General features: G+C 39.6%; 1 non-coding gene across 1 annotated transcript; it reads right to left on the bottom strand.

Annotated features, from left to right (window-relative positions):
- Window positions 1-2,967: 2,967 nt before the first annotated feature.
- LOC113186852 (U6 spliceosomal RNA) lies at window positions 2,968-3,073 on the bottom strand. The gene has a single exon (XR_003301339.2). It is a non-coding gene; the product is annotated as a U6 spliceosomal RNA (small nuclear RNA).
- Between the last annotated feature and the right edge of the window lie 10,591 nt (window positions 3,074-13,664).

Raw genomic sequence — 13,664 nt, 5'->3', positions numbered from 1 at the left:
GTCCCAACTCCATTGTTTAGTAGTGAGTGACCCTGAGCACATTCCTAACCTCTTTGTACTCTAGTTTCCTCATCGTAGAAATAGATGTGAGGTTGGTGGGAGATTTAACCGAGTGACTCCTAGTGAAGCACTTACCTGGAGCTTAGTAAACACTTATTAAATATTAACTTACAAAAAAAGTGCTCAGGATATATATTTTTTTCTGGCAGAGTCTTCATCTTCATGCTAGTACTTCTGTTTTCTTTAAAGAGATTAGACTAAATGGTTCCCATAAATAAGATGCACGAGAAAGAAATGACCCCTGCCCAAGTCCAAATTTCTGTATCCCAATGTGCTTGACCAACATGACGCTCATGACATGTGTTTTAGGTCTAGGAGTGACAACAGAAGCCAGTGGCTATAGGCCATTGAGCTGGTTTAGTGGCAGAGCTGTGATTAACTTCCTGCCTATCATGTTTCCCCAAGGTCAAGTCGTGCATTGTCGACCACGAGTCGTGCATTGGGCACAACTTCCCTGTTTTCATCAAAGTAGGTTCTAATTTATACCAGGTCACCCTTTATTATCCTATAGTGCCTGGAATTAGATGGATATCAGAAACCTCTGGCGTTTTCCCCCCCTTTGGTACCTGGGATTGAATGCAGGGGTGCTTAACCACCGAGCCACCTCCCCAGCCCATTTTAATTTTTTTTATTTTGAGACAGGGTCTCATTAAGTTCTTTAGGACTTTGCTAAGTTGCTGAGGCTGACTTTGAATTTGTGATCCTCCTACTTCAGCCTCCTTAGTTGCTGGGATTACAGGCATGCCTCATTGCCCCTGGCTCTATCATTTTTTAAAAGACAACTTTATAACAAAAATTCAATTTAACTTTTTCTTAAGAGTATTTGGTATTTCTCATCTTAACAAGTATCTAACTGTAGGGCTTGGGTGTAACTTTCAGGTAAAGATGATAACAATGACTACAAGGTGTAAGGATAACAACCTATTAATTAGAAATGAGAGTATTGCAGTTATTTCAAATGAATGGACTTGCAAGTTTACACAAATTTACCAAATAGGCATTCAAGATTTTTACTTGAGAAGAGAAGCTTAAAGTATGGTGGATAGTGATATCCCTTTGTTGTTTATTGAGAGGGGAAAATCCCTTGTAATTTAGTTGATGCTAAGAAAAAAGCATGATCAGATATGGATAACATCTAAAACATCTTCATAAAAAGGAAAGAATTCACCTAGAGAGGGAATTGAGTAACTTTAAGATGTTTGGGATTAATACTGTATATACCAGTATGTTCCTTGCTCTCAAGTTTTTTTTTTTTTTTTTTTCTTCTTTAACTCACAGCAGGCAGTGCTGGATGATGACCAGGCACATCGCCACACTGGGTCACTGATTCATCTCTGGGTTTTGAACACATTGTCAGACCAGGGTAGGTTGTAATGCTCTTCATTTTTGTTGAAGCACATCATCACACTGCAGCTTCCTAGCATGGGAACTCTTTGGGTCTGACCATCATGTATAATCAAACCACCTGCCAGGCGAACAGGGCTCACAGCAATCACAAGAAACAGTGATCACAATGAACTAATCAGGCACACTCAGTCTGAATTTCAGCAAAGAGCGATGACATTGCTGAGATGGACACAGTTCATCTGTCCCTGATTAGGGTATTGCTTTGTTCTAACACCACCTGTAGAGCCAGGACAATGCTTAATAAAGCTGAGACTTGCAGCCTTCAACTGGATAGAACCTAACCAGATAAGCTTTGAGAAGATGCTTAACCCGATTCCCTCAGTACCTGCCAGGAAGTAAGATTAGAAAATGTAATTACATCTGATAAAGTGATTGCCAAGACATTGTTTGAAGAGAGGGTTTAATTAGTCCTATTGTGTGAAGATTGCTGGAGACCTGGATCTCAGGGGCCCCCGTTGGTCTCTCACTTCCCACAGAATGAATCTGATTGTATTATATTAGAATGTTTAGAAAGCAGCTCAAAAAAAAGTTCCAGCACTTTGCAATATATTCCATTCAGTGTAAACTAGCCTGCCTTTAACATGAAGCCTTTCCAACAGGGTTCTGGGCTCATTTAGGGATTCATAGGCTACAGGTTCTCCAGTGCCCCTCCATTTGCTTCTATCCATAGCACCTGCCTTGCTGATCACTGACTTCATGATATTAAAATTCTCTTTCTCCAACTCTCTCGTCTGCTAGACTGAAAGACAGGCAGTCATTTATTTTGTATTCCCAGAGCCTAGCACAGAGTTTACCTTTTAAGACTCACTTCTCTCATGTTTGCTGATCTGAGCTAATAAACCTGTTGAGAGAAACCTTGAGTTTTCCTGCTGGTCAATATTGGAAAGTTAGGTGAGGTAGATCAGAGGAATCCATGAGATCCCAGGAAGATGGGTTGACTATTAACTAAAACCCTGGAGGGGAGGAAGATGAAAGTAGGGGCAAATGCAGTGGGGAGGAGCCCTATTGTTGAAGGATATGGCTTACTCCCTGTTTGAACAGGAAGAGATTACCTTATCCAAACTCTTTATTTCACAAATGATAAAACAGAGCTTGGATTAGGGTCACACGGAAAAATTATGACTTCATATTTTTCTGACATATATATATATATATATATATATATGATATATATATGTCATGGGGAATGTGACATTTGTCATGTGACATTTGGTCATGAATGTCGGAAATAGCATACATATTTCTATTCTTTTACCATCAGTTAGAAATGAGAATAAAACTTTAATGAATCAGGAGGTTGGTTATAGATCTAAAGATTTACTGAATCTTGATTCTAATGAATCTTTAAAATCAACCACATAGCTGAATGCATAAAAAGCAGGTACTTGGCTTTAAGATATTTTTTTGGTGGATAAATAAACACATTTATTTGAAGCCAGTTGTGTAGACTAGCTATACTTTTTAAGTTCTACTTAAGCCACTGAAATATTTGGATATCATAAAAATATGGACTGCTTCATGAATCTGTGTGTCATCCCTGGGCAGGGACCATGCTAATCTCTGTTTTGGTTCCAATTTTAGTATATGGAGTGCCAAAGAAAGCACTGGCTTTAAGAAGATGTAACACAATTTAGAAGATGTCACCTTAGCCTTATTCCTCCCAAATTAGGTTTGATGGAATGGTCTCAACAGGAGAAGTGTTTATTGTGGGATTTTGCCCAATAGATCCTTCACCTCCCCTAACCCTATTTCCACCTTTTACCCCAGAGCTTAGATTTAATGGGCTCCTTGCTGGGCCTAAGCTCTCTCACCTGACACTTCCACCCGCAGTGAGGAAAGAAATGCAGAGGCTACGAATATGGAAAGCCCATCCCAGCTAGTCCTTGTAAAAAGGTGGTGAGGGGTGTTCAGAAGAAGTACACCTGTTACCATTGGTCCTGCAAGGCCTATGCCGGGGGCACAAGCTCAAGTACCATCCTTCCCTGAGTATTTGTAAACACAAAATCCAGATGACTTACTTTTATAAAGCACTCTTCACCTACATCACTTCTCCTTAACAATATCCCAGGGAGATAGCACAGTCGTTGGCCTCTTTTGCAGATGGAGGAAGAAGATAAACAACAGAAGTTGGAGTAGCCTTCCAGAGGTCCCCCAGGAAACACAGAGTCAGGGCAGGAATGCAATTCTTCCAGTTGCACCTCATGGGCTCCCCAACCAGGCAAAGCCGTGCATTGTAGACTCTGCAACTCTTCCTTCTCAAAGGAGCCAGTCTAAGACCCAAGACCCAAGTCTCTTTTTCCGAGTACCATCGTGTCTGGCAGGCATTCTTTTCATGGGATGTTAGGACCAAGGTCAATCCGTATCAAGATCCTATGACCCAGAGAGGAAGGAAAAGGTAAGGATCACAGAACCTAGGGGTAACCCCAACATTCCCCTTTCTTGGAAACAGCTGGCTTTTCATTTCCCTGCTGCTCCGTAGAAACCGTCAATAAATAACCTGAAACCTCCCGTAGAGAACTCACTTGCTCCATCTAGGGAGAGAGTACTGTGTGAAGTAGGTGATTTCTAGGCAAATTTCCATCATCCAGATACCTCTTTATTCACCATTTCCAGTTGGCTGGTTGTCTAATCCTTGCACAAATGGTGGCAACACAGAGATGCCTTATGACCCAGATATCCATGTGCACCAAGAACACCTGGTGGTCCTCGGTTATTGTTTTGGTTGTTTTAGTCCAGGGATTTAAAAATGCCCACTCCAAGCTAGGGAAGACAAATCAGTCTCTTGCAATTGAAGTTGATCTTTAAATTCCCTTTAACATGAAAATATCCAACCATCCACCGATCTGCACAAAACCCTTAAGAGAATCTTCCATCTGTGTGGAGTATCCTCATATTTCCAAAGGTGGCTTTGCAGATACTCAGATTCAGAGATTGTTCTTTTCTGTGTCATCTCTCCAGAAATGAGTGCTATGGTTTTCATGCTTAATAAAAATCAAAGTAAGGACAGGAGATTTTTAGTGTCCCCAAACCAGATCAAGGAGTCGGTAAGACCATCCTTACTTACATGACCAGCAGGGTGGCCGCCCAGACAGTGACAGGAGGACCCTCCTCAGGGAACTGTCCCAGAGACTGAAAGTGAGGAGAGAGACCTGAGAAACTAGGATTTGACCAACTCGTCCTTGCATCTGCCACAATGGGACATTGTTAGGTCTGGTTCCATCAAACAATGGACTTCGATAGGACATAATACCCATTCAGAGAGACAGCTTTACATCTCAACTCCTCAAGTACCCTGAGCTCCTTCTTAATTTGCTGACTGCACACAGTGTGTATATTACAGATTATTTGGCCTAAATCTCTTCCTGTTCTCCCTCCCCCATGTGTTTATGTGCGCTCTTCTTTTCCAGTAAGTGCAGGGTGGTTTTGACTTCTAGAAAGGCTGGGAGATATATCATGGGCCTCTGCTGCTCAATTCCCCAGCATAGCTTTTCCTGACCATGTTAAATGAGATGAGTGCATCCATGAGTGGACCCTCAGGGCAGGTCAGTTTCAATGTGTTTATAGCCCAATAGTGTTTATTCTCCAAGTATGTGGTAAGACCCTGGAGTCCAACTGTGCTCACAGAAAGACTTGCTGTAGCATCAACCTGAACATGATAATATCCAATGTCATTGCAAGATGGTCTATTCTGGAGCTATTTTATAGGGTCATATGAGAACTCTATTGGAAAATAAATAAATGTTACAAAAAAGCAGAATATAAATAGTTTATTCCATGACAGAAACTAGTAGATACCATGTGTGCACGTGGACAAAGACTTCAAGGTAGTAACTAAAGATAAGAATAGTTAGTTGTACATAATAAGGACAATTATGTTGCTTTAAAATCTTTTAACATTTTAAGTCATTTTCTCAAGAAAAACATTCCATGGGGGGCATGGTGGTACATACCTGTCATCCCAGCCACTCAGGAGACTAAGGCAAGAGGATCAAAAGTTTGAGACCAGCATGGGCCACTTAGTGAGACCTTGTCTCAAAACAAACAAGCATCCATGAATGGACCCAAACAGAATGGGGGGCTGTGGAAGTAGCTCCGTGGTAGAGTGCTAGCCTCCCATGCCCTGTATCTAATCCCCAGGACCGGGTGGGGAGGGAAGTGTGGAGGACAGGGAGGTGGAGGAAAGAAAAAACAAAACAAAACAAAACACCGTTCTGATGATAAAAGGACAATTTTTATAGGAATGACAATTTGTCCTGTGGTTCTAGGTTATAGTTTGTTGCATCAAGATACTTTTCCTCACTATTGCAAATAATATTTGCTTTGGGGATATTCCCAGTGGTGGCCAGAACTAGGGGTTACTCCCTGAGCTTGAGGTAGTCACCAAGAATGTGACTGGAATGTGTAGTGAGGGGCCCTGGGTCTGGGATCACCTTTTCTTCTGGCTGTGAAAGTTGTAAGGGGAAATAAGAAAAACAAAACTGAAGTTCTTACAAGTATGATCTCTAACCCATGACTGTTATATATTCATTTTAGGGAAGGGAATTCAAATAACAACTAAAATGCCAAGGTCACTCAGTGCATAAATAGACAGGACTTTGAGTCCTATCTGTAGAAGGCCATATTCTTCCTGCTACACCACTATGCTTCCCAAAATGTGTTTCCTAAGAGCCCATTTTCTATTTCTCAAATGGAATGAAAATTCATTAGATCAGAGAGGATTCTGAACTGCAGGAAGGGCATCTCAACTTGGGTGACGGTTACATGTAGTAAAATCCCATTTATTCTTTGCAATTTAGTTATCCCCATTTCATCATGGAAACCAAGCACAGACAAGTTAGCAATTTTTGCTGGGTTATAGAGTTTGTAAATGGCAGAGCCAAAATGTGACTATCTGGCCCCAGAATACAATAGGTAGAAGTACCTATAAGATACATTTTCTGCATTTCTTGGATCTAAGGCAAATCAAAGGATACGGGAATAACCAAGAAATATAAAAAAAAAACATAATAAATAAATAAAATAAATTAGTAAGTAAGTAAATAAATAAAAAGACTTCCTTAGTCTCTTTAGCTCTGGTTCCCTGAAGGTGTTAAAAAGTGGATCCTCCAAGGAAGTGCCTAGGGTTATCAGGAGATAAACTAATTGTGGCTTTCCTTGTGAGTTAAGCTTAGCTACTCCAGCTCTCCCAGGGACAGGCTAGAAGTGCAAGGTTGGCCCTCCCCCATCTCCTCCCTGGGAAAAATGATTTCCCCTATTTCCACCCTCAGGTAGATTTTACTACTTTAACGTAGAATGCTTTATTTTACCTTTAAATGAAAAGAACTGGACCTGTAAGGTGCAGGCATTCAAGCCCTTTGCTTGTGATCACAGTGAAAATACATCCTATTTATAACCCAGTATAGACACAGGTACACAGGTACACACAGCTGAAAACAAAGTCATCCAAAGTGGATAATTTATTCTTTTCTCCTTCAATACTTTTTTTTTTAAATGAAGACAATTCTAATAACAAATCTTTAAGTTAATTGCAAAAAGTCTATTTAGGAACTTTAACTTTGGGTTCTTACAGACAAGTTTTAGAACTGTGCCCTCACACTGGTGTCTCTAGAACTATCTTTCTCCACTTTGATATCTATTGGCTATTTATCTAGGTGGTTAAGATGAGTTCAAATAGGGGGGTGTTCTACCATGGCTTAACATATTTGTCATCAGGTTTGGCAGCTGTTCAGGGCTGGCCAAGAACCATTGTGGAGTATACGGCTCTTTTCTCTCATCATCAAACACTCAATGAATAACAACTGGCCTTTGAGCTTTCTATGTATAGGGTGCAAATATCCTGGTAGAATTCGTAGCTATTGGAAGGTTCAAATCCTGTGTTCAGGGAAATAGGGAAACAAAGAGACTTTGTGAGAACATAAGCCCAGATTTCTTAGGAGCTAGGATGCTCTTTTTTTTTGTTTTTTGCCTTCTGCAAAGAAGGAGGATGGGAATATTCTCCTAGGATGGTATCAGTTAATGCTCATATATCTTACAATGGTATGAGTGTCTCTGATATGCCTCATCATTAGAGAGAACTTGTTTGCAAAGGAAGCATTCTTTCATTGTAGAGATATGTAAAGTATTTGTTAGATAATGAGTTGATTTGTTAATTATGCAGTGAAAATACTATAAATAGTACTGGTTAGCAATGTGCAAGACGTTTCTGTCCAAATTATAAGGGAGTGCTGGAGAATTTTGGAGCTGGAAGTTCTAACGTTCTGATTCCAACCCGCATGTTTCATAAGAAGTCAAAGTTCAGAGTATAACCTCCCTGAGGTCTTCTTGTGGAAGAGCCACAGAGCCTTTTGTGATTCTAGTTATCTTCTTTCTCTCTTCCTTCATTCCTTTCTTTTGTGGAGCTGGGGGTTAAACCCAGGGCCTTGTACATGCTAAGCAAGTGCTCTACCACTGAGCCACATCCTAATTCCAGGTCTAGGTATCTTTGAGAAAGGAAGGAAAGAAGAGCTGTATAATTTGGGTAGAAGGCATGTTCCTCTGGAGCATCAAGGCATCTGCAAAATACAAAACACTACCTCTACCTTCTAGGAAAAATCAATCACCTTGACTTCTGTACCGCCTCTGGGCAGAATATTCAGCTCTGTAGCCCATTATTTGATTTTAAAATGGGACCCTAGGGGAAGAAACAGAATATTCGGAATAAGCCACATCCCAGAAAACTCAGAGTACAGTCACCACACACAAGTTTTGTGCACCTGCAACACACTGGGAGGTAGAATACAGAATGAAGAACACGTTTTTTCACTAAGAGCACAGTAGGTAAACAGGTGGTGTATGACATATATAATGAAGGTTGTGATGGAGTTATGGAGGTTAACACACCTGTGGAATCTCATAGATGGGTAACAAATTCTGTTGGACAGAGTTATAGAGAGGTTTATAAATACGCAGTATTAAAACTTAATATTTGACATAATTGCATAGAAAATCCCAAGGAATCTAAAACAATTATTAGAACTAACAAATGAATTGATTGGGTTGTGGAATATGAAACCAATACAAAATGGGTTTCCCCATACGCTACAACAACAAAAGAAATAGAACAATGAACCCAAACTATATTCTATTATACAAACTGAGAATTAAAACACATTGCAGGGAGAAATTAAAGAAGACACAAATGAGTGAGGAGATATATATTTTTGGACCAGAAGACTTAATATTATTAAGATGTTAGTGTTCCCCCAAAATAAAGTCACTGCAATGCTAATCAAAATCCACAAGACTTTTTTTGGTTTTTAGAAATTGATGTTTCTAACATATATATGAAAAGACAAAGGACTTAGCATAGTCGGTCTTGAAAAAGGAGAACAAAAAAATTCAACATAAAGCTACAATAATTAACAGTACGGTGTTGTGTAAATGGAGAAAAATAGATTGATTGAACAGAAGAAAAACTTCAGCTCATCAAAAACACTGCTAAGAAAATGGAAAGGAAAACCACAGTCTGAGAAAAATGTTGCAGGATATACGTAAGACAAAAGACTTGGCTGAGAATATACAAAGAGTTTTGCAAATAACAAGATCTGAAAAAATTGGCAAAGGACTTGAGCAGGCATGTCACAAAAGAGGATATACATATGGCCAGTAAGCGCAGGAAAGGGTACAAAATACCACTAGTCATCAGAAAAATGCAAGTGAACATTACAATGAGGTACGCCTTGTGTCTAATACTGAAAATACCAAATGTTGACAAGGACATGAAGCAACTGGATCTCATACATTGCCAGTGGGAGTGTAAAATGGTGCAGCCAATATGGAAAACTGCCCGGCAGTTAGCTCTTTTTTTAAGAAAAATTTGTTCTTTTTAGTTATACATGACCATAGAATCTATTTTGATATATTTATACAAGCAGAAATATATCTTATTCTTATTAGGAACCCAGTCTTATGGATGTGCATGATGTTGAGATTCACTGTGGTGTATTCATATATGTACATAGGAAAGTCATGTCAGATTCATTTCACTATCTTTCTTCTTATTTTTTTATTTGTATATGATAGCAGAATGCATTATAATTCATATTACACATATAGAGCACAATTTTTTCATATCTCTGGTTGTATACAAAGTATATTCACACCATTTGTGTCTTCATACATGTACTTTGGATAATAATGTCCGTCACATTCCACCATCATTTTTTAAGCCTGTGCCCCCTCCTTTCCCTTCCCACCCCTCTGCCCCATCTATAATTCATTTATTCCTCCCATGCTCCCGCTCCCTACCCCACTAAGAATCAGCCTCTTATATCAGAGAAAATATTTGGCCTTTGTTTTTTTGGGATTGGCTAACTTCACTCCATTTACCTGCAAATGCCATGATTTTATTCTCTTTTATTGCTGAGTAATATTCCATTGTGTATACATACATGCCACATTTTCTTATCCATTCATTTATTGAAGGGCATCTAGGTTGGCTCCACAGTTTAGCTATTGTGAATTGTGCTGCTATAAACATTAATGTGGCTGGGTCCCTGTAGTATGCTGTTTTTAAGTCCTTTGGGTATAGACCAAAGAGAGGGATAGCTGGGTCAAATGGTGGTTCCATTCCAAGTTTTCCAAGGAATCTCCATATTGCTTTCCATATTGGCTGCACCAATTTGCAGCTTTTCAATTCCCAACCCCCAATTCCCTTCCTTCCCCATTGTCTAATCCACTGAGCTTCTATTCTTCCCCTCCTTCTTCCTTATTGTGGGTTAACTTCCACATATCAGAGAGAACAGTGGGCCTTTGGTTGTTTTGCATTGGTTTATTTCATTTAGCACGATAGTCTCCAGATCCATCCATTTAGCAGCAAATGTTGTAAAGTCATTCTTCTTTATGGCTGAGTAATAGTCACTGAGTAAATATACCACAATTTCTTTATCCATTCATTTGTTGATGGGCATCCAGGTTGGTTTCATAGCTTAGCTATTATGAATTGTGCTTCTGTAAACATTAATGTGGCTGAGTCACTGCAGTATGCTGATTTTAATTCCTTTGGATATATACTGAGGAGTGGGATAACTGGGTCAAATAGTGGTTTCATTCCAAGTGTCTTGAGAAATCTCTGTACTGCTTTCCAGAGTGGTTGCACTAATGTGTAGTCCCACCAGCAATATATGAGTGTTCCCTTTTCCCCACATCCTTGCCAACATTTATCATTACTTTTATTCTTGATAATTGCCATTCTGGTTGGAGTGAGGTGAAATCTCAGTGTAGTTTTGAGTTGCACTTCTCTAATTGCTAGAAGTTGTTGAATATTCATATATTTGTTGACTATTCATGTTTCTTCTTTTGAGAAGTATCTAATTCCTTTTCCCATTTATTGATTGGGTTATTATTATTATTATTTGGTTTTAAGCTTTTTGAGTTTTTTGTGTGTCTTGAAAATGTAACACCTTATATGAGGTATAGGAGTTAGCTCTTTTTGTAAAATTAGATATACATATAGCCTAAGACTCAGAAATTCTCAAGAACTAAAACACTTGTGTTCATTGAAAGACTTGAATGAGAGTATTCAAAGCAACTTCATTCATAATGACCCCAAACTAGAAATGATTCCCTCGACAAGAAAAGGGATTTAAAAAAATCGTAGTTTGATCATACAATGGAATACTAGACAACAATGAAAAGGAAAGCTCAAATCATAAACAAACCTGAGTCAAGTTCATAAATGGCATGTTGAGATAGAAGAAGGCAGTTATAAAAATTATCATTTATGTAATGTCAAGAAGAGATGAAGACTAATCAAAAGTGACCAAAATCAGATAGTGGCTGCCTGGGGAGGGAGGCTTGATGGAAGGGAACTCTCTGCCTTGATGAGACGTGTTTACTATCCAGATGTGGGTGCTGGTTACACAACACACACACACAGCATTTGCAAAACTAATCTGTCTGTACAGACAGGATCTGTGCATTTTATGTATGTCAACTTTATCTTAATCAGAGTAAACTGTATTTCCAAGAATGCGTAGAAGTTTCTAGATTCAGAAGAGGGGAAGAGGCTTTGAAGAGCTGAGTTGTGCAGAGTGGATAAAGTTCCATTTGGATGAACAACTAAAGGAAATTTCCCTCCTTTTCTTACACAAATAAGCCTTTGAGCAGTTGTCAGAATTTACACTCTATTGAAACTTTGTATGAGGCTGAATGCTTGCTCTCCTCTGTTTCCTTATCTCCGACTCTGACCAGAGGTCTGCAGCAGGGATAAGGTAGAGTGAGAACTGGTACGTGTTTTTTTATTGTGGAATGAGCATGGGCATGTGGATGGACAGGTAGATTTATGTTTGAATGGGGAAAATAGGAATTATTTTGTTTTCTATCCTAGGGACTCAGTAGCTGAAAGGAGCCTTAAAAATTATCAGGGTGGGGCTGAGGGTGTAGCTCAGTGGCAGAGCACTTGCCTGGCAGGCATGAGTCCCTGGGTCAGATCTGCAGCACCACCTCCCCCTCCCCCATCACCACTGGCAGATGGAGAGGCCTGGGCTATGAGTGGCATGCAGATTGCTGAAGCTGTCAATCACTCACTTGCTAGAGGCAGAGACCAAGCAAACCTTGTCTCCACTTCCCTGTAACTAGAAAGTTGAATATATTTGCCTGGATGGGCTAAAATTAGAAAAAGAAGATGATCCAAGTAGAATGTAGCTTTTACTTCATGCTTGTAAATAAGGATGTGAGAAATTGGAAGGGACTGGGGGAATTCATGAGAATAGGGTTGGTTTGGGGACAGGACAAGGATAGAAAGATGGCAGAGACAAAGAACAGTCTATAGAAACATGAATCAAGACTGTTCCATTGCTGACCTAGCCCCCAGGTCTTGCAGATGTGGGGCTGTGCAATGATCCACTAGAACAGAGCTCAGGTTCTCTGGCAGTTCTACTCATTGCAGAGACAGGACACACAATCCTGTGTGCAGGATTCTGGGGGCCAGAGTAAAGTAGACATTAGACATGAAAGTACAGGATACTTCATGGTTTTTTAGAAAGTTAATTTGCATCTGAATTACCTTGAGGTTCACTACACTCGGTTCCTGGATTTTCTTGTACAGATTGATCTCAAGCCCTGGGCAATTTAAATTAATATGGTTATTTGTTTCTCCACCCTCAGGTAATCACCCAAGTTTTTTCTCCCTTAGACTTAAATTGAAGGAGGAATGCTGAAGGTGGGGGGAGAGAAGGAGAGGAATAGAGAGAGAATGAATGTGCAATTGGAGCTGGGTTTTCTTGGCACACATCATTAAAATCAAGTTGTCCACTGACATTATTTCTAACTTGAAAATCTATTAGTTTAGTATATTTAAACATTAACTAGCTATTGATAGTTTAGAATATCTAATTAATGGCTAATTATAACTTTTGTGCTTGTTTTTGAAATCTAAAAATATACCAGTGGGACTTTTTTTTTTTTTTTTTTTTGGCCTGCTTTTATTGTGTTTCTTTTTTTGGGCAGGTTAGAGAGATAAACCAACTAGGCAAGCTGCCCTGCTTTTTTATTTATCCTTTTTTAAAAAGTAAAAGCTGGAGAAAGGAGCTGGCTAAGTTGGAGGCTGTTTAGATTATGTGTATTTTTTTCTGGAAAACATCTTCATTGTTCAGGGTGAGAAGTTGAAGGTTTATTTTTGTGCACCTCTGTTTTTAGCTGCAAACCAACATTGCTGGCTCACCGTGGAAGACCCTTTGTATGAAACATCCCTTATTGCATTGGTCCCCTGAGCATAGCACTTGCCAAATTATCATTCCTCCTGGGCTGGTTGATTTTCTGGAGAGAGGAAACATCTTGATAACTCACCGAGTGGTATTATGTCAGAGAAAGTGTGTCACGGGATCCTCGACAGCTCAACACCAGGGCATCCTCAGGGGCACAGTACAAGATGCCAAGGTCTTCCAGCTCTCTTACTGCCAGTCTCTTGCTCATCACGTCTCATTGCCCAACTGTGTACACTTGGCTGCCATTTTCTTAAAGACACTTACGCAGTGGTATTTTGTAACGACGTCAATTCTTTTCCTGTCTGACCTAGAAGATTAGTGTGACTCAATGCTGGCTGGTCAATCTTAAAGATTAAATCGAGGACATTGGCTTAATGATTTTAGCAGTGAGTATAAAGGATTTCCCAAGTATGAGAATCATGACATAAAATAGAACTGACAATTTTATTCCAT

The sequence above is a fragment of the Urocitellus parryii genome, chromosome 7, assembly GCF_045843805.1.
Source record: "Urocitellus parryii isolate mUroPar1 chromosome 7, mUroPar1.hap1, whole genome shotgun sequence".
In the NCBI taxonomy this organism is placed as follows: Eukaryota; Metazoa; Chordata; class Mammalia; order Rodentia; family Sciuridae; genus Urocitellus; species Urocitellus parryii.
Note: the sequence above shows the minus strand (reverse complement) of the source record. Positions and strands in the feature narration are given on the sequence as shown.